The following is a 20,696-nucleotide window of genomic DNA, read 5'->3' on the forward strand; positions in this document are numbered from 1 at the left end:
CTATTTGAATGAGCTTAAGCAACGTTTCTGGGCCTCCCGTCTCTCACCTAACTAAAGGGTTTTTCAGGGTGAAACTTCATGTTAGTGTACAAGAACATTTACTTCACCAAGACTTCTCTTTACTCCACATTAACAGAATTTGGGCCTAAAAAGCAGACATATTTAAATGCATTCAATCTTTAAGCATTTCTGAAGGAGACAGATCATCAAATAGCTTCCAATTTTATTATTCTCCTCAGGACCACAAAGCCCTTTGTCAGCTAAGGCAGATCAGCAATCAAGAGAGAGCTGAAAAGGTCAAAAGTTTGTAAGTCACAAGCCTGCCTGACAATTAGAGAGAATTCCTGTCTGAAGATGAATCTTTTTGAGCAGAATAGAATGCAAAATGTACCATTTCCTGCAAACACAAAACAAGATTCCTAGAGAAAATCCTGATGGTTAAGTGCAATCTGCCATAAGACTGATCCCCTTGCCATAGACTTTCCAGAGCCTGTGAACCCCTGACCAGTCACTCTGCACATCTAGCCTTGTTACACAACCAATTCCCTGCTGCAGGTTGAACAGCAGCACTTGAGCCCCTTTTCCCCCACTGCCATGGCAGGACCCCTGTTCCCATGCAGTGTGGGCAGGTACACACAAAATAATATCTATTTTGGGTGCTGTTAATAGAAACTACTAAGCTAAACATAGAAGCAAGCTAAGGAGGAAAAAAAAAAAAATCAGATGTTTAGGGTCACTTGGAGGCCATATGAGGGAAGGAGAGGATGACCTTGGTGTCTTGTTTTCCTCATGTGACCAATTAAGCTGTTTGTTTTGGGCTTGTTTAAATATCTGTAACTAAGTTTTCTTTTCCCAGACAACTAGATACTGACCTGCCCTTTCCCCTGGAAAAGTTCTGACAGAAGAATGAAGTGGCAGGAAATGAAAAAAGAAAACAGTTTAGCCTGCCCTTGGTGCACAGAGACTGCAGTAGAGCTCATTTTTAAATTAGGTTTTTTTCTCTTAAATTTCAAGGGGAAGAAAGATATGAAAGGAGGCAAGTAAATGGACTGTTTCAGCAGTACAGATACATGGGAGAATTACACCATTATTTTAAGATGGATTTCTTCTAGTACCCTACTGCCCTGTGACAAACATAATTCTTAAAATCCACTTAGTACTAGACAGCAAAACTAGCACTTTCAAATAGATAATAAGCATTATAAGCCCAGAAAAGCATCAGAATACTGTTCATTGAGGGTTATACAACTTTCCCATGACTGGAATTTTCTAGAGACTTCCCAGTTTGGTAAATAAAAGAGATTGTGTTGACTTATCAGGGTTATCATGCCCTTTAAACAGGCAGCCTGAAAGAGAAGAAAGGCAGTCTGAGTAGCTAATAACTTCAAAGATATTCAGAAAAGAGGCATTTTGAGGATGCATATGTTAGGTTAAAAAAAAAAAAAAAAAGAAAAAAGATAGAATTTTGCATTCTTTCAACATTCACAAAAGATCTTCAATCCTACAATCCCACAATCCTATCCCTTGACCTAAATGCCTGTACAGAATTATGAATCATGTATAGCCAACACCTGTGCAGACTATGTGGAAAAAATACTTCATCCACAAACTTTCACCTCTCATTCACTCCCCCAAATCCTCCTTTGAGAAAGACCTAAGCCCATCCCACTGTGAACCAACGGGCCTCAGCCAGCACAACACCAGTGCCGCTGTGCATTCAGTGAACACAACGATGCTGCAATCTGCAGAACTACTACAGAGGTAAATCTCTCCAGAAGAACCATTTGTATTGTGGGTAAACCTGAATCCTCTCTGTACCAAAGCAGTCAGCACCACTATTTAAACACTGCAGCAAGTACTCTGCAAGTGAATTTCAGAGTGTTCTTTCCTGTTCTTCAGAAATCTCAAACATCTCTGGCTATTCGTAGAGCAATGAATTTTGGAGCCTACTAGGAATAAGAACAAATGGATCCTCTAAACTCCAAGTGAGCTACAAATAAAACAGAAGTTTATGCAGCACAGCCCAAACAAGAGCAGATGGAAACACATTTCTTGGAACAAGATATTACCAGGCCAGACCAGCAATTTTTTTTCTCTCTACATGAACAGGATTGTTTTGATTGTTTCTTCTGGATTTATGTTATTATGTGCACTAAGCTTTTGCTGCTGAACTGGTTAAAAAAAAAAAAAAAAAAGTAAGCTAGTTTATCAGATTTTTTGTAAAAAAAAAAAGTGAATCAGAAGTTTGTTTGTTTCCTACTATTACACAGTAAGTACAATGTTTTACCTACTCACCCCAATGATCCTTACAATCAGTTCCAAGGTAGTGACTTGACCATGAGGAAAAAAAATACTCTCTAAGAAGGTGAAATTTCTGCTTCAGGTGTCCCTTTTCCACATTACAGCTTCACAGTGGTGCATGTAAATCTGAGTGACAAGTAGGTGACAGTTATTTCCAGATCTCCAGGAGGTAGAGATCATAGAGTTGGAACAAAATTCCTTGTTTCTTTAGTCCTCCCAGTGTTTTGATAAAACACATTATACAAGCCCTTTTGAAAACTGATGGTTTATTCTAAAATGACAGAACTGCTTTGATAACTAGAAACCTCTTATTTCAAAACTATGCAAATTCACAGACTACAGCCATTCCTTCTTGTGACATGATTACCCATCTGTCCTTTTGTACAACTCCACTCTAGCAACAGATGAAAAGGAATAGCATTGTCCTTCTCCCTTCACCTTGGTAAACAAAAAACATGTATTTGAGAAGGACACACATAATTATCCAGAAGTCTGACACCCAGCACCTTGTACAATGAGCCCTCAGTTTAGGTGGAGCCTTTAGACACTATGTGAGTACAAACACCAACACAGGACTAATGTTGATATGTAGAAATGTTTGTGGCACTATTGAGGCTCAGAAGTATCAGAAGTATCTGTAATGGATTTCAGAAGTATCTGTAATTGCATGGAGTTTTTGTAAACATACCGTTTCAAGTATTTAATTACTCATGTGTTTGGACAGCAAACTCAAACAGTTTCTCAGTAGATTTCAACTCTGCTTAGAAGACACAGCTTAGCACAAGTAATAATATTAAGCACTAAGGATCATTTCTCCAATTGCTTCAAGTTACATCCATATGATGCAGGCTGCAGTTGGCTGTCTGATCACTACCTGGAGTTATTAGGTTATATGGGAAAACAGGAGAAAAAAATCAGAATAAAAATACTGAGAATGAAATTCAGTTGTTTGTTTTCTTGTTTTCCAAATATAAATAAGTAGTAAGCTTGTGCTAAGTGCACAGACTCTATTGCCTGACATGGCAACACTACTGAAAAAAAATCCTGTAATCCATACAGCGATTCTGTTTTTCTTGCCTATACATTCTCTCACAATCCCAGGAACTGAAACATTAACTGGTTACAGTGGTTTGCATTTGGTTTTGTAGGAGACCTTTGTGGGAAAACAACTAGACAAGCTGTTAAATTCCACTTAGAAGAGAAAAGAAACTAAGCCAAAGGGACAGTAACAAAAGGAAAAACTCTGACATGGGCTTCTCTTGTAACAAACAAGCTTCACTCCCACCAGGAAAGCCTCAAGGAAAAATAAATAATCTTATTTTGACCATGTGTTTGGCAAACCTGTACAGATGAAACTATTCTGGTAGCATGAAGTGAAGAATGATTGCTGCCTTGGGCAAATTTCCAAGTGAGAGAGAGCTCATGGCTCTTCCTCTCAGCTTTTCCTGTAAATAAACACTGACCATCAGCACATCATGAGCTGAATAATAAACAAACTCCAAACTGGAACTCTGTTCTCCAGCATCGAAACCAAGTCCCAAGTACTTCAAGGTGCAACAGCATAAACAAAACACAGGGCTAAACAACAGGAAAATAAACCAAAACAATGAACCTGAGAAACACAGTGACATAAAGGAAGTGGATTTGGATATCATTCTTACTGAGACAAATCACTTTATCAACCTCTGCCTAAATGCCTGAGGTAAGATTACATCATGAAAGACCTAGATGATGACAGGAATTAAGTTATATGACAATATTTTCTCCATGTATACAGCTCTGTAAGCTTGTAAATTGCCCTGAAAAGTCCCTGGCAAAACTCTGGTTTAGATCTTAAACCAGTTTTACTTACTCTGATACATGCTTTTGTTTGAGCTCCATGACTTCAAATGTAGCTTAAAAAACTCAGTCACTACCTGGTGCATCTCACACAAAAGCAGAACAAACAAAAACTGACAATATGAAAGGAAGAATTAGGGCCCAAAGGGAGACCAATGGATATGCCTTACAGAACTCCTGCAGCCTCTCTGGGAGAAAGGATGGCTTTTCCCATTATGGGTTACACCTGAGTGAATGGTAACAAGAGCCTGCTGTGTCTGCAGAGCCAGAGCAAATCCCCCTTGTGCATTACAAAGTAGGGCATTAGCGCGGTCTCCTGGTGATTTTAGATAGAGATGGAGTGAGGTACTGAAGGTCACTAGAGCTATATGGCACAATGGATGACAAAAAAGTAAACAAGGAGTCTGCCTGAGCCCAGGACCCACTGCAGCCACCCTAATGACCATCCCCAATTATTCCAACAGATGAAGTGATCTGCCTAAATGCACACTGCAAGTCCATGGCAGAAGCAGTGTTAAAGCTGAGGTGACCTGGAATGACCTTTTTTTCTCCAGCACAACCAGCACACATAAAAGCATATGCCACAAACACATATCCCAGCTTTCCTGGAAGCTCACAATTCAGTGACAGTATGAGAGGAGAGTCTGTACAGGATGCATTGATAAGAAAGTCACAAGCATCTCTCCCAGGAATATTTGCATCAAGGCTAATATCTGGAAGGTCAACAGCTGCTCTTTTCTCTGCACCAAAATCTATCTGCCACAGAAGCTCCTCTGTTTTCCACAAAGAGAGAGAGACAGCACCTAAAATGCTCTCCTGCAGGCAATACCAGCATATCTAGGCAGTTCAGAAGGCGATAATGTCTCTCCTGCCAAGGCCATGCTTCAGAAGTACTTCATGGATTCTGGATGCCTCATAACGAGAGACAGAGATTCAAAGTCTGATGCTGGAGATAAACTGTACAACCTCCTCTATTGCTTGTCCTCCTAAAAGCATGAGAAATGTAAAAAGATGCTGTAGAAAACCAGCAGTGCAAAACAAAATGGTAATTTTTTTTTTAAATTTTTACTATTAGAAGTAATATACAGCAGGCAAAAACCAAAGGAGGATGTGAGACAAAATGTTTGACAGTGATAGTTCACATTACCAGTCACATCAGGAAAACAGAAGTTCTACATCTCAGGACTTTCAGAATAGCTCACTCTGGGTACATGATTCATTCAGAGTGTAACAGAAGCCATGTAATTGCATGGGAACGTGAAGGACAACTTCCCAAACTGTCAACTTTTCAACTCAAACTAGAATCTGAGGCAACAATCACTCGAATGCTTCTCTTACCATATAGAGCAACAGTGCAATAAAACTAGACTGGGACAAGATCACAGGAAAGGGGCAATCTGTCAATTTGTTTAGCAGAACATTTGCGTCTCTAAAATCTGGCGTTTCCCTCCTCCCCAGTCAGTACTGTACAAACAGGAGAAAAAACAGAAGAAAAAAACCACTAATTTAAGGTTTTTCTTTCAAAAGACTAGAATAGTTCAGGTTTTACTTTGTTCAGCAAAATTCTGTTGGTAATCATAGTAGACAAGAGGAAATGTAAATGCAGTAAGGGAGGAGAGGTTGCTAACATCCCCTTAGGAGAGGGTGGGTTCAGGATCCTTACTGCTCTTGTTTTCTGAAGGTCTCCTCAGGGCAGAAGTCCAAAGCAGCACCCAGATCCCAGACTTCAACCTGCCCACATGTTCCACAGATTCCTCTGCTTCAGGATGGTGAATTTGGAGTAGTCACAACTATTGCACAACACAGTAGTATAAAATTGATGCTCCAATCCACAGTATGTGGAGGGAACTGTGTTTAAGAATTGATTTCTTCTTTCAAACATCAAAAACAGTCATATAAGGAACGTGTGTTTCAAAAGAAAATTCCCACTGAGTGACCTGGTTTGCACATCTGATATTGATGCTTTAATATGTTCTCATTTAAATTCTACACAGACAAGCTAGCCAGATGTACTCCATTTACCAAACCCTCCAAAAGCTCCTGTGCTTTATTTGCTGTTGTGATGATTACAAAAGTGGTTTTTAAAGTTATCTCACCAACACAAAAAGCACAATGTTCTACAATTAATCACTGTGGAACCAACTATGCCATTGCAGGCTGACATCACTGAAGACAGCCATCAAGAAGCGAACACAAATCATAAAATCCTATCTACCTGTCCTTCTTCTGTACTGGGAGTAATGACAAAAGAAACAGGGAAGGGAGTAAGCTATCATAAGTTTACTGGAATATCATGGTAGATGATAAACACTCTTTCAGAAAACACACAACCTGGCTTGTATGAAATGCTGTCCTGTTGTGACAGATATCAACTTTCCAGCACTGCCTATATGCATTGCAACAAATCACTTCATTTCAAGTATTCACTATACAACTCAAAAATTGATCCTGCTTCCATCAGTAAGGATGGTAATTCCACTGTGCAGTGTTTCACCTGCACAAACGAAACCAGGGATTTATTTTCTGATTATAAATAAGTTAAATGCTAGAAGATGGGGAAAAACACCTTCAGTGAAGATAGTGGGTACAATTATTTGCCATCAATCATTATCAGTTAAACTCTCAGTTTGACTAAGACAGCTGGGGGAAGAGGAAAAAAGAAATTCCAAACAAAAAAAAAATCTCCAAGAAAGAAAGAAGTCAAGCCCTCAAACACTAGCCACATTCAAGACAAGGGAGGAACTGAATTCTGTAGAGAGATGCTTCACTGGAGGCTGTATGCCTACAGAGAGGATGGGCATTGATCTGTCTGAGCTGTGAGTATGCACAGAATGGGAGAACAGATTCAGACTGAGAGAAAAACACAGAATCCAACTGTGAAAGCATCAGGAAGACAAGGACTATTGAGGAAGTGATGCAGCCCTGAATGAAAGCAAAGAAGTTTTCTTGTGCTGAATGTTGGCTCAAAAGGGTGATTAGGAACACTGTGTGAGAAAGTTATCTTCTGTTCAAGCCTTCCCTGTATATCCATGTAGCTAACAACTATTTATATATAAATAATTTCTCTGTAATTGTATTTCTATGTGTTATCTTTTGTAACTTCTAATCTGTATCAGCAGCACCCTTCCAATTAAGAGTTTAAAAAGGGATTTTTGTTGTAAAGGAGATCCTTCTTGATTATTATAGATAAAGGCAATATTAAAATGTGAAACTGTCTCCCAGTTTAAGGAAACCCTGCTTGATTATTTAAAGCCAGACAAAAACCAGTACTCTGGAGAAGATAGTGCAGGGAACAAGCTTGCCCTAGCAGAAAATTCTTTTGATGACCCAACCGGTCTTTCCTCATTTCCACTCTCTGATGAGTCAAATGCAACTTAATGTGATGCCAGGACACTGCAGTCCTTCAGGGCAACCCACAAATATCATGTTTGTTGTCACTCTCTATTTCAGAAAGCCTAAATATAGGCCCATTAGACATCATGGGTCTATTCCTCTAGCATGGCTACTCCTGTTTCAAGAGAACGAAAAAACAGCCCTAGGGAAAAAAAAAAAAGTGTGTGAAGATTGAATTTAAAGGTACCCAGTATTTTATACAATATTACCAAAAATGTATCTGAAGTAGAAACAAAGTTCCTGACAAGTCAAGTTCATACACAGCACAAAAAGAGTTTGTTTGCAATGGTACTGTCTAATGCATTTGTGCCTAATTGTATTTGTTTACTTGTCAAAACATAAGAATGCCCAGTATACTAGCATGATGTAGAACAGAGAGTATGATAAAATCCTTCACTTTTTGTTGTTTGGTTTTGGTTTTCTTGAGGTTTTGGGCTGTTTTGTTTTTACTAACACACACTAATAAGTGGTACTCTGTGGCAGCGCCCTGATGATAGTCCCTGTGAGACAGCAGGCAACCTTGTGCATTCCAAAAGAGGAATCCAAGACATGGGACCACCTATCTAGGTGAGATCTTTTGAGTGCTGCAGAGGTACAGGGGATGAGTGATGCAGGCCCCTCTTGCACATGGAGGCAGCAAGGCACTCGTATTTTACTACACTCAGTATTTTGCTGAGGAAGCTGCAACAGGGAGATAATGCAAGTCTGATACCAACTGCAGGAAGGACGACTGGTTGCACCTCATGCTAGAAGGCATCAAATAATTAATACCAACGTTATTGCATGGCTTCCATGAGATCATCTTTTAATGATCAGCTCCAAGCACATTCACATCAATAGCCTGGACTGGATACAGAGAGAATCTGCAAACTTTTCTGGGAAAAAAAGCATTGAATGCTGGTATCAAGCTCTGAGCCTGCATGTAGTGTGGTAAACTAATATAGCTGTCTCCATTCAGAGAGACTGGACAATTCAATTGCAGAGGTCAGAGATGTGTTATTTAGGAGAGGAAATCCCAGATCTGCCATATCTATTCTACCTCAGTTTTATCCTCTTCAGTGACACTTGTGTCATGATGGATTCTCGCTGTTAATGCCCCCAAAGTAATCCATGCACCTATCAACTGAGATCTCATTCCTCATGCTAAACTCATGTACTGGATATTTTAGGATAAATTTTGGAGCATGCACCTGATGTTTCCACCATGTATAATTTTTATATATAGAATATAAGCTTTAGCCAGGTACATACTTGAGCTGTGGTGAACTTGAAAAAACCTAGCAAGGACCAGAGAGAAAGGAGCATTTCTGTTGGCAAGTTTCTGTCATTAGGAGCAGCTGGCAACTAAACAGCAACTAATCATTAAACTTCATAGGCCAAATTCTTCCTTACAGCTATTCAATTGAAACTTCTCTGTTAGAAAATAAACAGGCCTTGTGCTGCGGAGCTTGACCAGCTCTAATTTCAGCTTTGCAGCTAGTAATACTTTTCTCTTCAAAATTGCTTAGTAGATGTTTTTTCATGCATTTCCATCACCCACACAACCACAAAACCACCATGAAGTTCTGCAAAATAGTACCTTCTGTTCACCAGAGGCCCCTGATTCAGATAGCAAAATTATTCTATCGTGTAGCCACCCCTATTTCAAAAGTAAATTGAAGAAAATTCTTTCATTTCATTTCCCAGCTGGCAAACCCAAGAGCCCACAGAGAGAACTGGTTTCTATAAATATTCATGTCTATAAATGCCAACTAAAACTTGGTCTAAAAGAGCATAATGAATTAAGAAACAACTCAGCAAAAAGACATCCTTTCTCTCTAGCTCACCAGGCAGGGCTGCTGGCCCTTGGACCAGGAGCTCCACTTTGAGTCTCAGCTCTGGAGCACACTCTCTGCTCTTTGAATACCAGCATAGTTTTTAACTGCTAGAGCACCTCTGTAGGATTCTGAAGCATACTGGTCAGTTCAGCCCTCTGTTTCAAGCTGAAGGAGTTGTGCTGAGACATTTAGTTCAGTTACCTTAACAAGGCAAGACGAATCGCAACTCCTTTAGCTCCAGACACCCAGTCAGACATCTGAGATAGTCACCTGATGCTCTGCCTAGAGCCAGTAGAAGGAGCACAACATCTCCAGAGGATCCTTTGCCTGATCTATTTTCAAATGAGGTGAATCTCCCTCCAAGAAGAGTATGGTAATCAACTTAGACTTGCATGTCTTTTTCACACCTAAGGGTGTAAACTTCAAGGAAGTCTTACACACATTTCTAGACATTTCATTGCAGGTGATTGACAGACATTAATATATCACTGCTGAAAAATATTTTCAGTATTATGGGAAATAATGCCTGTCAAAAAAGTACCTATTGAAGGATTTTCAGCATTGATGAGAGCAAAAGCTCTTTAATTTTATGGTTTCCCTTCAGAAACTGTATCTCTATAGAAGTGATGTATAAGAAAGCTATACATTCCAGTAACCTACTTCTTTTAAGATTACTTCCTATTTTAAAAGCACTGTTTGTTTCTATGTTTATCTAAGGGACTCATTGTTCTAGCACCGATGTCTGCTATTAAGTCTTTCAGCATTGTTCTACGATGTTTATTCTTTTTCTTGTATTTTTTTTTTCTGTCAATATATAATAATGACTATGCTAAATTTAAAAATGCGTTGTCAAGTTGGTCCAGAGACTATATCCTAAGTTTACATTAATAAACAGCATAAAACCTTACCAGTAGGAGCTGAGTGGTAGAGTGAAATACTTAGTATTAAGGGCACAACTTTCACAGTACCTTTTTTGTGGTTCTTACTTACAATTCTCTCCAAAATCATCCTGTAGACTGAACTTCCATTAGCACTTGGAGTACATTAAATGAGCTCCTCCTTCTGCTCAGTTTTATCAGAATCAGTTTATGTGCATCTTTTTTAGATGAACAAATGCAGGTGATCAGGACAATAATTTTAAAAGTGCATTCCCGCTCTAAATAATGTGCTCATGTATTTTAATCTATCGTTCTTTCAGAAAAAAAGAGAAATGTGGAACACTGCTGTGTGTTCCCTGGTATTGCCACAGGACTGCATCTTTAAATTTTTTCAATCACAATTTCTGAAATTTTGCTCCCTTTTCAGTTTTGAAAAAAATAGGACTTTCCACACCATTCCACTTATCCGAACATTTAGAAGACATTGAAAATTGACAGCAGAAGTCAATAGGGGATACATAATCCCTTCCTGGGAAGCAGTCTTACCCACATAGACACCTGTAGATGGATTTCTGACCCTGTTTAAGGTCCTGGTAAACCTTTCACCACCTACAAGGAGCAAAGATTTAATCCCTGAAGTTTCCAGATGTACAAGCTGAGTAGTAAGGCTTCTAATTTCCTAGGACTCAAGTTCTTGTGGTCATAATTACAGCCATAGTCTTGAAGACAACACATGCTCATACCCAGCACATAAAACACAGGCATTCCTTCCTTGAGGTTAACCACTTGTGAAGTTATTACATCCATTAGCAGAATTCACAATCCTGTAAGAAAACATCATGATGGACTCCAAAAAAATGTACTAAGACATCTGAGGACAAAATACTTTTTTTTTTTTTTTCTGTAATGCAACCAAGAGTTCAGAAAAACTGGCCAAGAATTGCCTTTTGAAGGTTGTTCTTTCCTAGTTGACCTGTGGAGTGAGTTTAAGTGATTGTCTTAGATAAACACAACTTTTAGATGGCAAGGATTATGTTAGAAGACTGTCACCACCACATGAATCCTTATAGTTCTATAGCTTAGTTCCTAATATCTTTTTGGTTTTCCAGTTTCCAAAGAGGAAGCTGATGATGTCGCAAAGACAGCCTTTAACAGGGCTTCAACAATTCAAAATTGATTCTGTTAGCTTACTGCACAAAGCCTCAGTGCAGCACCTGGGTTAAAAGCTGCATGAAGACAGGGTACTACCAGAGCCAAGTGTCAGAGCAGGAGAATCCACAAACCACGACCCTACAGCTGATGCCACCTTGGAAACTCACTGACTGGAAAAGTCACTGCTTCAGGGGCAACAGAAGCCTTGCAGAGCAAAACATCTTGAGAGGTTTGTAACACACTTAGATACCATTTCTCATCTTCACTTGCTGATGCCAGACTTGAGATAGTGGAAAATTATGGACTCTATAAACATGATGCATTTAGCCCACTCACAATATGGTTTTAACCCACACACAGTCTGGGTTTCTCTACCAGGGAACTGTACCAGCTGCCAGTTCTTCACAAGATAGGTGGCAAGGCAGCACAAACAAGGACTCAACATGGGGACTTGGCCATTACTGAGATGTAGCTGTTACCTTTTTACCTTGCATCCCTTGAAATGTAATCTAAATCAACCACACAGAGTATTAATTGTGCCACCGATGTAGTGAGAGATACAAGGAACTCAAGGAAAGCTCTGCAGTTAAAGAACAAGGTATGCTCTTCTGTTCTTAATGATAATGGAGGACACCAATTATGAGAGCACACAACTAGTCAGAACTGAGATACACAGCATCATGTGGGAGAAAAAAACATCTGACCCTTTTCTCTTACTGGAAAGTTTAATGACCATGATTGATATTTTTAAAATAATTTAAAAGCCAAACCTAGAAAAGAGCAGAGATGGCTAAAGTTGCCAGCTGTATTCCTACATTTAAGGAAACCTGTATGTTAGATCTCTGCTACTCACTTTGTACTTTAAAGCATCAGAGGAATATAATGAAAAACCAAAAATATTACACAGAAAATGTCAAAGATTTACCTAAAAAAAAGCATGACACAACAAAGTAATTCATAGTGAATACTGCTTTAAATTATAATCAATCAAATCTGAAGATTCTTGGAAAAAAGAGACAACCTAGCCATTAAGAAACTAAGTATTTAGGCAAGTCCAATGTGTTGCATAATCCCGCATAATACATCTCATAGAGATGGGGGAAACTGCTCTTTAAGCTTTTTGGTGATAACACAAACTTCATTAAAATAAACCTGTTTATCTGGACAATATTAAGGCAAAGTCCAGATCTCACTTGTCTGTGTAATGCAAGGTATGTTTCCATCCCCTTGGCAGAGAAAAAACAAAAACAGAGTCGCATGCCAGCACTAGCGAACACAATCATTTTCCAAGCAACGTGTAGCTTGAAATTTACTTGCCCAGACTAGTAATTTGCAAAATACACATTTTACAGGAGACAGGAATGATTCATATCTGATTCACAAGTAAAGAAATGTCAATGTTTGCCAAATTTTTGCCTTGACAATACCAAAAGTGCCCTCAAACCAATACTGCAATATTATCCCAAGGATATTTCCCAGCAAAAAGTACAACTAAATTATGAGAAGACATGAGCTGCAAAACATCACCCGATCAAGTCAAGCAGTCGAGCATTTTTAAAACTTTTGTGTCTCTGGAAACCTGAAGTCTCAAACAGATTAAGCCATGGGAAAGAAAGAATCAGAAAAGTTAAGGCTGGATACAACTAATTAATCCACAAAACAATTAACAAAAATCAATAAAGAAAAGTGGAGATGCAGCACGGAAAGAAGACTTAACACACGAACTGAACAAATGGGCAGAGAGAAGGCTGTCTGATCGTATATCAACACAAAAATGCACTTTGCACGGAAATATGTAATTTGAGCATTTTAAACCTGCAATTTACATAGCGTATTCAAACGCGACAACAGAAAGACGAGCGAGCGATTTTTGTTTGCCTTGCAATATCTGAACCGCAGAAAAGCATTTCAAAAGCAGCACAATTCAGCGGAAAAAAACTCCAAACCATGAGTAATTACACAGAGCAGCTGAGGGGTAGGTGGATACGAGCGGCTTCCCCGCGCTGCTGCTGAGGAGCGTTAACCCTTCCGCAGCCGAGGAGCCCGGCCGCACATCCCGAGGGCTGCTGGGCTGCCCGGCACCGACGCCCTCCGCGGAGAGCGGCCCCGAGGGCGGCGGGCACCGAGGGAACGGGTCCGCACTCGGTGCAGAGGGTCGCGGCCGGGAGCGGTGCCGCGACCCCGGCCGGGGAAAGGGCCGGAGCGCCCAGAGGAACCTCGGGCGGCCCCGCTCCGCAGGCACCGAGGGGCAGACGGCGGCCCCGGCTCCGCCAGCAGGGCCACCTGCCTTCGCTTTAGGGCTCCTCGGCTCCAGTTTCTGCTGTGCTCCGCCCGCGCCAGCGCTGCCCGCCAGCCCCGAGCCGCGGCCCCCCTGCCCCGAGGCTCCGAAGGTAGAGCACGGGGAGCCCCCTCCTCCCCGCGGGCCGCGGCTGCCCGGCCCCGCACACCTACCGCCGGCCGCGCTGCTCCGCGGGCGCTGTGNCGCTGCCCGCCCCGCAGCGCCGGCACCGCGCACAGGTGGCGGCGGAGCGGCCGCCTCGTCCCGCGCTCCCGGCATTGGTCCCTTCCAAGTTCCTTAGGGCCCGCTTCTAAGTACGATTCAAAGGGAACGGACTTCGCCGTCTCTGTTCACCCAGGGGCAAAAATAAATAGCGATGTGCAAATAACAATCGATAATGCAAACAAAATATCCTTCTGCTAGGGGTTATTCAACGGGCATGCTTAAATACAGCGCTATTTATCTGTAACTGGTGAGTTCGTGTACACACTTTTAACACCAATTAACAGGCACCGCACTTGTTTTGTTGGACCCTGATGAATTTTGCAGATTATGGATTAGGCAGGTATAAGAAAGTTAATACAATGTCTATGAACCAAATTGTGTTTAAACTCTTAAACAGTAAGAGTATTACAAACCTAATAAAATAAACTGTATGGTAATATTAATCTTATTTCTGCCTTTAAATAGTTCAGAGAGCAATTTGCATATGAAAATGTCTTCATGGAGAAATTAACTTCTAACCCCAGTACCATTCCGAGACTCCAGCTGAAAGGAAGCTTATGCAAAATGAACATGTGCATCATTAGCGCGAACGTGAGCACAGATGTGTACATTTACAGCCATTAGCAGGTTCACAGAATGACTCTGGAGAGCTGAGGGAGTAGCAAGTCACCAAAGAGCTTCCTAGAAAATGGAACCTTGCAAGCTGAGAAATGTTATTGACCATTTGCAAAAAAACGATGATAACAGCCTTAATTAGGAATGGGGACTGACTATAAAAAGAAGAAAAAAAAGTTGCATTTTTATTTTTCTCCGTGTGACCTAAGAGTTTTAAAAAGTGCAAAACCATAGGGAAAATCCCAAATGCAAAGTGCAAGATAACCATGTAATCACAACTGATGATACACTCAGCAGCTTAGCGTGTCTGGTTCACCTGACTGATTCGAAGGGCGTTTCAAAGGGGTCCTGGTGCAGAGCAGAGTGGGGACACACACTACCGAGCACGCCCGAACCGAAGCCCAAAGCCCCCGTGGCACAAGCGGGGGACATGGCGTGTCCAAAGCACCGACGCGAGTGCCAGCTAGAGGTGGCTGGGGAAAAAGAGCACACAGCTCGCACATTCCCAAACGGAACTTGCTGATTCGGTCTTATCCTGCAGTAGATGCTGATTGCCCAGACAAAGCCAGTCACCTGGAAGATGTTTAGTTGAATAATCTGCCCAAATGGGTTTAGGGTGGCTGTCAGACTCATTTATATGTGTACAGGGTGAATTCCACAAGGACTTGGATAGTTCTACTCAGATACAACTGGTGTCTTTGTTTTTCATCAGGCTTGTTTTATCAACCAAAAGAACTACAGATTAGTTTTCCAATTGTTTCCCTTTATCTTCCCCATCTTTAATAAATCCAGGATCCAGAATTACATTATTGACTTCTGCTGTACTGTAATACGAAAGATCCTGGCTAGAAAGAGACTTGAAGGCCATCAATCCTTACCTGGTTTTGGTCAAGTTCTGATTCCCCATTTCTTCTTTTGCCTTTTCCTCTTCTTTGTTTGCTAAATAAAAGTAAAAGCTACTAGAGTAACTTTTCACAACAGTATTTGAACTTGTAGTCACAAAGGCTTGTGACACTTACAAATGCTGTCACAAACAGTCCAACAGTTGCAGTGGTTGCTGTATCTCTCATTGCTAAAGCACAAAGCATGAAATGTCATCAATCAGGTTGTAATCACCAGAAATATACTTTCCATCTTTGCTTTCTTTTCACTCCAGAGCATATTTACTGATAGCCTTTAGATGGTTTAAGGGCTGAGGAAAAGGATGTTTCCTCATTTAAGAAATCAGTAAAGGAAAAAGTCTTCCATACAATATATTGCTTTTTTAGCACTTTTTCCTCTTTTATGCAGCTTACCAGGCTTAAATTTGCTCTAGAATCAATTACTTTTTCTGATATTAGGTAAATTGAAGTTCCTGTACTAAGCATCCTTTTAAAAAGGAGGAGTGGGACAGAGGTAGGGGGAGAGCAAAAATTCGTTTTACAACATTTGATTCTCTTAGACTATTGATTCCATGCAAATTATGACATCATTGCCACAACATCACACAATCCTGTTTAGTATTGTTACTCTGTTTGGACTTGTAAGAAATTTTTGCTTTATATTTCTGAAGTTCTTTTACTAGTAAGATCTGGAATGGAAGGAGTAGCAGGTAACATACCTGATAAGAGTTCTCACAGTTTCTTGAGTCTTCTCAGAATCAAAACCACAGAAAACAATTTTGGTCAGCCCTGCAGTGGTCAGGCAGTTGAACTTAATGGGCATTACAGGTCCTTTGTTCCACTGAAATATTCTATTACATCAGAGTGTCAAACCCAAAGTTATTCTATTAAAATAAGCATATTCAATTTCTGGTTGAACACTGCTGTTCCTACAATTGAAAGAGAAGTTAGAATATACTTGAGCATTTATCCCCACCAAAGTAAAGACATAGGGGAAAGAAAAAAAACTAAAAAAAAAAATTAAACCTACTCCAGAGAGTCTGATTTGCCTACTTCAAATAATTTGGGTTTGAAGAACAAAGATTATATTCTTTCATTTTCTAGAATATGACAATATTAACCATATTAACCATATAAAATACAGCATTCTATTTTTGATATTCTGACTGATGTTGAAGATTTATTTATGATATGACTCTACAGGGTTAGAGCATGTGAAATCATAACTATAAACACATGTACTGAGTAACTAAAGGCTAGAATGATCCCAATTCTAATTTATTTTGAATATACACATCACCTGACTTTTTGTTCTTTCAACTTGGCAGCTAACTAGGGTTTTTAATGTTAATATTTCATTATAAAGATATTAATAATTCATTATATCCTGGGAAATGATGCTATTTTATTCCAATATAAAACCACGATTCTCATGCAAGCTTTACTGCAAATTTAATTAAGTCTGTCAGTTAACAAAATTCAATATATTTTGTCATATTAAATGAGGCAGTGTGACTTAACCCTTAGTAGTGTGCCAACAAAGGCTCCATTCAGAAGTATACAGAAGCACTTTGAGATTTTCTTTATCTATCTGGGCTTGCTTCCACAATTAAGTTGGTACTTCATATTTCTTTATACTGCATCACAGAGTAGTCTCACAGGAGTGCTACTTCTCAGCCAGTGAGCTGATATTGACACACAGAGCAGTAAAAGATAATAAATGTGTGGTGCCAAAAGATTGTTTGCTCAGCTTTACCTCAAACCATGTGCATACACCTGCATGGTCTTTGCTCCAGCTGCCACAGCCCAGCCTGGAAGATCACATCCTTCAGGAAAGATTTGTTAAACTGTACATGGCAGTAATGGCAAGTTGTGTTTAAAAGAAATATTGCTGGGACAAATGCACTATTTCCAGCATGGCAAGCCATCACCTTCACTTCCCCATCACAGATGATATTTTCCCCACAGGAGGACATTCCTCAATGATCAGATCCCCTTGTTTTGCCATCTAATAGCAAACCAAATGACCAGTATCTGCAGAGCTTGTTCTACCTGCAATCTGAGCAACTGAAGAGTTTGTAGAATAGCAGTGCCAGGAGTGTAATGGCTAGTGGAGAAATCTAAAGCCTCAAATGCTTAATATAAACATAGAGAGCTAAAGGCTTATCAAACATACTCATTTTATGTAATTTGAAATCTTTCTTTTCTGTAACTGCAAGCAAGTCTCTATGATTTGGCATTTAGAAATCCCAAGGAGACAGTGGAAATTAATATTTTATTTGCTGTGCTTAAATAAGGAAGAGTATTTTAAAGTGACAGAGAATATTGCTTGTTGTAGCACCTTTCACAGTGCCAAATGGGATTAATGAGACACTAGATCTGAAATCTTAAAGGGGATTTATTTTTAGCTTACTTTTCTATTAATTTTAGTAGTATTTACCATAGAGTTTTTCAGTTTTCAGCCAAAGGATTATTTGCCAACTGTTTACTCTAAACATGAGAGCTGTGTTTTATGACGCTGAACTTGTATCACCAGAAACATTTAGAAGTATTTTGTATCAATCTACCTTTTGGAATTGAACTAAGAATGACAAATGTAGTGAGCAGTAAACTCTTTGGGGCTTGTAAACCCAACATAATAATTAGGCCAATTTTTTGCAATTACATGTGCAAAAAACCTGAAGTATTTTTTGTGTCTCTATGGAGCTATTCACTGAATATGCAAGATAGAGTAGTCAAACAGTTAATATACAATGTTCAGTATGTTAGCTGAGAAATTACATCAATGAAGAAATCCTTCTTTCTTGCCCTGTTTTGAGAAGTTCCTACCTACTCGCACCTTTTGCCTTCCAAAAAATCAGACTCCTAGTAGGGAACTCAGTCAGTTTAGCAAAGAGGCAGGAAAAGCCAACACAGCTGCATGCAGTGAGATCACCACATTTATCTCACTGGGTCTGAATTCCCTTACTAGAGTCACCTCCCTTCTGTGCAATGTTTCCCAGATTTCAACAACCAAGTCAAACACAGAATTATTTGTAAAAAAAATTGAAATCTTTAGTTATCCATATACAGCTGAACATTAACACTGGATTCCACAAGAAAGGGTATACATATTTTGGTGTAGCTATTCTTCCTAATGGACTGTCCAGTCCTATAATCACTGGGATGAAAACTAGACATGAAACTAAATATAACCTGAAGAGAATTAATGCAAATCCTCCTGATCTCACTGCCCCAGTAATAAAGAAAACAAAATCACTTCGGAAAATTCGCCAACATGTAGACTATCAGGACTTCAGCCTTTGAATTCAAAGCTGGATGATTGTTCAAGAAGTATCTTTTTTACAAAGCAAAGTTATAACCGTTAAATCGGAACATTCCACATATTTCTTCAGTAATTTTAACATCGGCTATAATAATGACGTTATAGTCTATGAAGCGTGCTTGACTTTATCACATACCCCTTTTTAATACTAGCAACGCAAATTGGCTTTTCTGTTAAAATTGCTGATGACTAGATTTGGGAAACTTTCCAAATAGTAGCAATGATAACAATAAAAATAAATTATTTAGAAACACCTAAAATGCCATTAATTAATAGAATTTCAGTATATAGCAAAGTCTGGAGCCTAAAAAACATTAAAGTAAGATTGGTCAGAAACAAATAACATATTTTTCATTAGTTTTCAAGCTATTTGGATAGCTCAAATATTACACCAGATGATCTCAGTGAAAAATGATTTTAAAAAATTTCTTCATCACCTGTTGCTAAACATTTTCACTTATTTTACTGGGAAAAAATTTGTACTCTAAGAGAATATGGATTTAGCTTTGCAAAAGAGACCACTCTCCTGGAAGCTGTGCACATAATATTCCATCTATATTGGAAGACAGCTTGGCACATTTCAGAATGATTTACATACTAAAAAAGTTTTAATAGTCAAGGGAAGATAATTATTAGATCTTACCAGAAGCTATAGTGATTTTTAATTTTGAACTTCTGCTCCACAAATATGAGAAGTAAGAGTACTTAATTAATTTCATTAAGTTTCCAAAGCTCCTGTAACCAAGGACTTTTTACATCTCTGTGATGTGTGTGTATATACACACATACATTCTCCCAAGATATGACAGTGACTCCAAGTGTGGAAGTTACTCCATTCCCAATCTTTGAGACCTCAAGTATTTAACAAGTGCAAGCCGCCATTATTGTCTAGCACCCCCTTGTGGCTACAAACACACACCCCCCCAGGTACAACATTTTTTCCCCCCAGCAAAATTAGTTAATTAGAAGCAATAAAAATGTTGGTATGAATCCTGTACAGAAATGGAGCCACATAACAGATGGGAACTGGAACAATTAATTTTATACAGAACAGCCTATGTTTAGGAGGAAGAATGAAGAAAAACAAGCATATAAAAATAAGAAATACAGAAAATGATTGACAGCAGAATTGAAGAGCTATAATTTCAGTATTTTGCAACACAAAAAACTGATATTCTTCAAAGTTATTTTCAAAACTCTGGAATTGTAACACAGGTTATATGGAAAGCTCAAAAAGTTTGATACCAAAGAAATAAAAATGTGAGCAACCCATCTCTGTGGAAGCTAAACAACATCTCTCTTACTACCTGAAGTACAACCACAATGGTACTCCACCTCCACTTAAGTTTTCTTTCTGGAAATAAAATTTAAGACTATGTTACAGTTTTCATTATCTGGATATATGGTACACTGTCCTCCCTCATTCTTGGCTTCAGAAGAAGTTGATTACAGTTGTCTGAAAATTTTTGACAGTAAGTAGGCTAGAGTGACTTTTTTCCTCAATTATTTTTTATAAAAAAAGGAATCAAAGTCATGATTCCATTAATATCATGACAGTTTAGAGAAGAACATTGTCATTATACCAAATAACACATTCTAATCAAACTGGCCTTGTAGGTTCAGAAATTATACTCTCTAATAATATTTTAATTGATTTTAGTCTCAAGACTAAAATATAGAAAATACAGCAATATAAAAACCAAACCCAAACCAAATATACTAGTTTTCAATGAACATTATCCTGGAGATTTTAAAGATGAGCAAGCTACAGAAATTCCCAACACTCCCCCACACCACATCATATATTTACCTGGTACTCAGTTCCCTCCATAGAACACATGACTACAGGCTACAAATAAAGTATCTGTTTGATCCCACCTCAGTTGAGTATGTCAGCAATCACATCTCAAACAATGGACTTTTTTGGAAAGTGAGGGATGACCTCACTAAGCTTGAGCTTTGTTAGTCGAACTCAAGCTGGTTTTAATAGCT

The 20,696-nt window shown here is 39.2% G+C and overlaps 1 protein-coding gene across 5 annotated transcripts in view; it reads right to left on the reverse strand.

Moving 5' to 3' along the window:
- STON2 (stonin 2) overlaps window positions 1–13,861 on the reverse strand; it is a 69,707-nt gene extending 55,846 nt beyond the window's left edge. For 2 of the 5 annotated variants that reach the window (XM_041400679.1, XM_041400715.1), the window contains exon 1: window positions 13,340–13,810. The gene's annotated coding sequence lies outside the window, so the exon portion shown is untranslated. Of the gene's footprint in view, window positions 1–2,310; window positions 2,429–13,326; window positions 13,811–13,831 lie in introns of those variants that run through there. The other 3 variants (XM_041400688.1, XM_041400696.1, XM_041400706.1) reach the window with 3 other exon arrangements.
- Window positions 13,862–20,696: the final 6,835 nt, after the last annotated feature.

Source organism: Onychostruthus taczanowskii, unplaced genomic scaffold (assembly GCF_017590055.1).
Source record: "Onychostruthus taczanowskii isolate IOZ18803 unplaced genomic scaffold, ASM1759005v1 scaffold1, whole genome shotgun sequence".
Taxonomy (NCBI): domain Eukaryota; kingdom Metazoa; phylum Chordata; class Aves; order Passeriformes; family Passeridae; genus Onychostruthus; species Onychostruthus taczanowskii.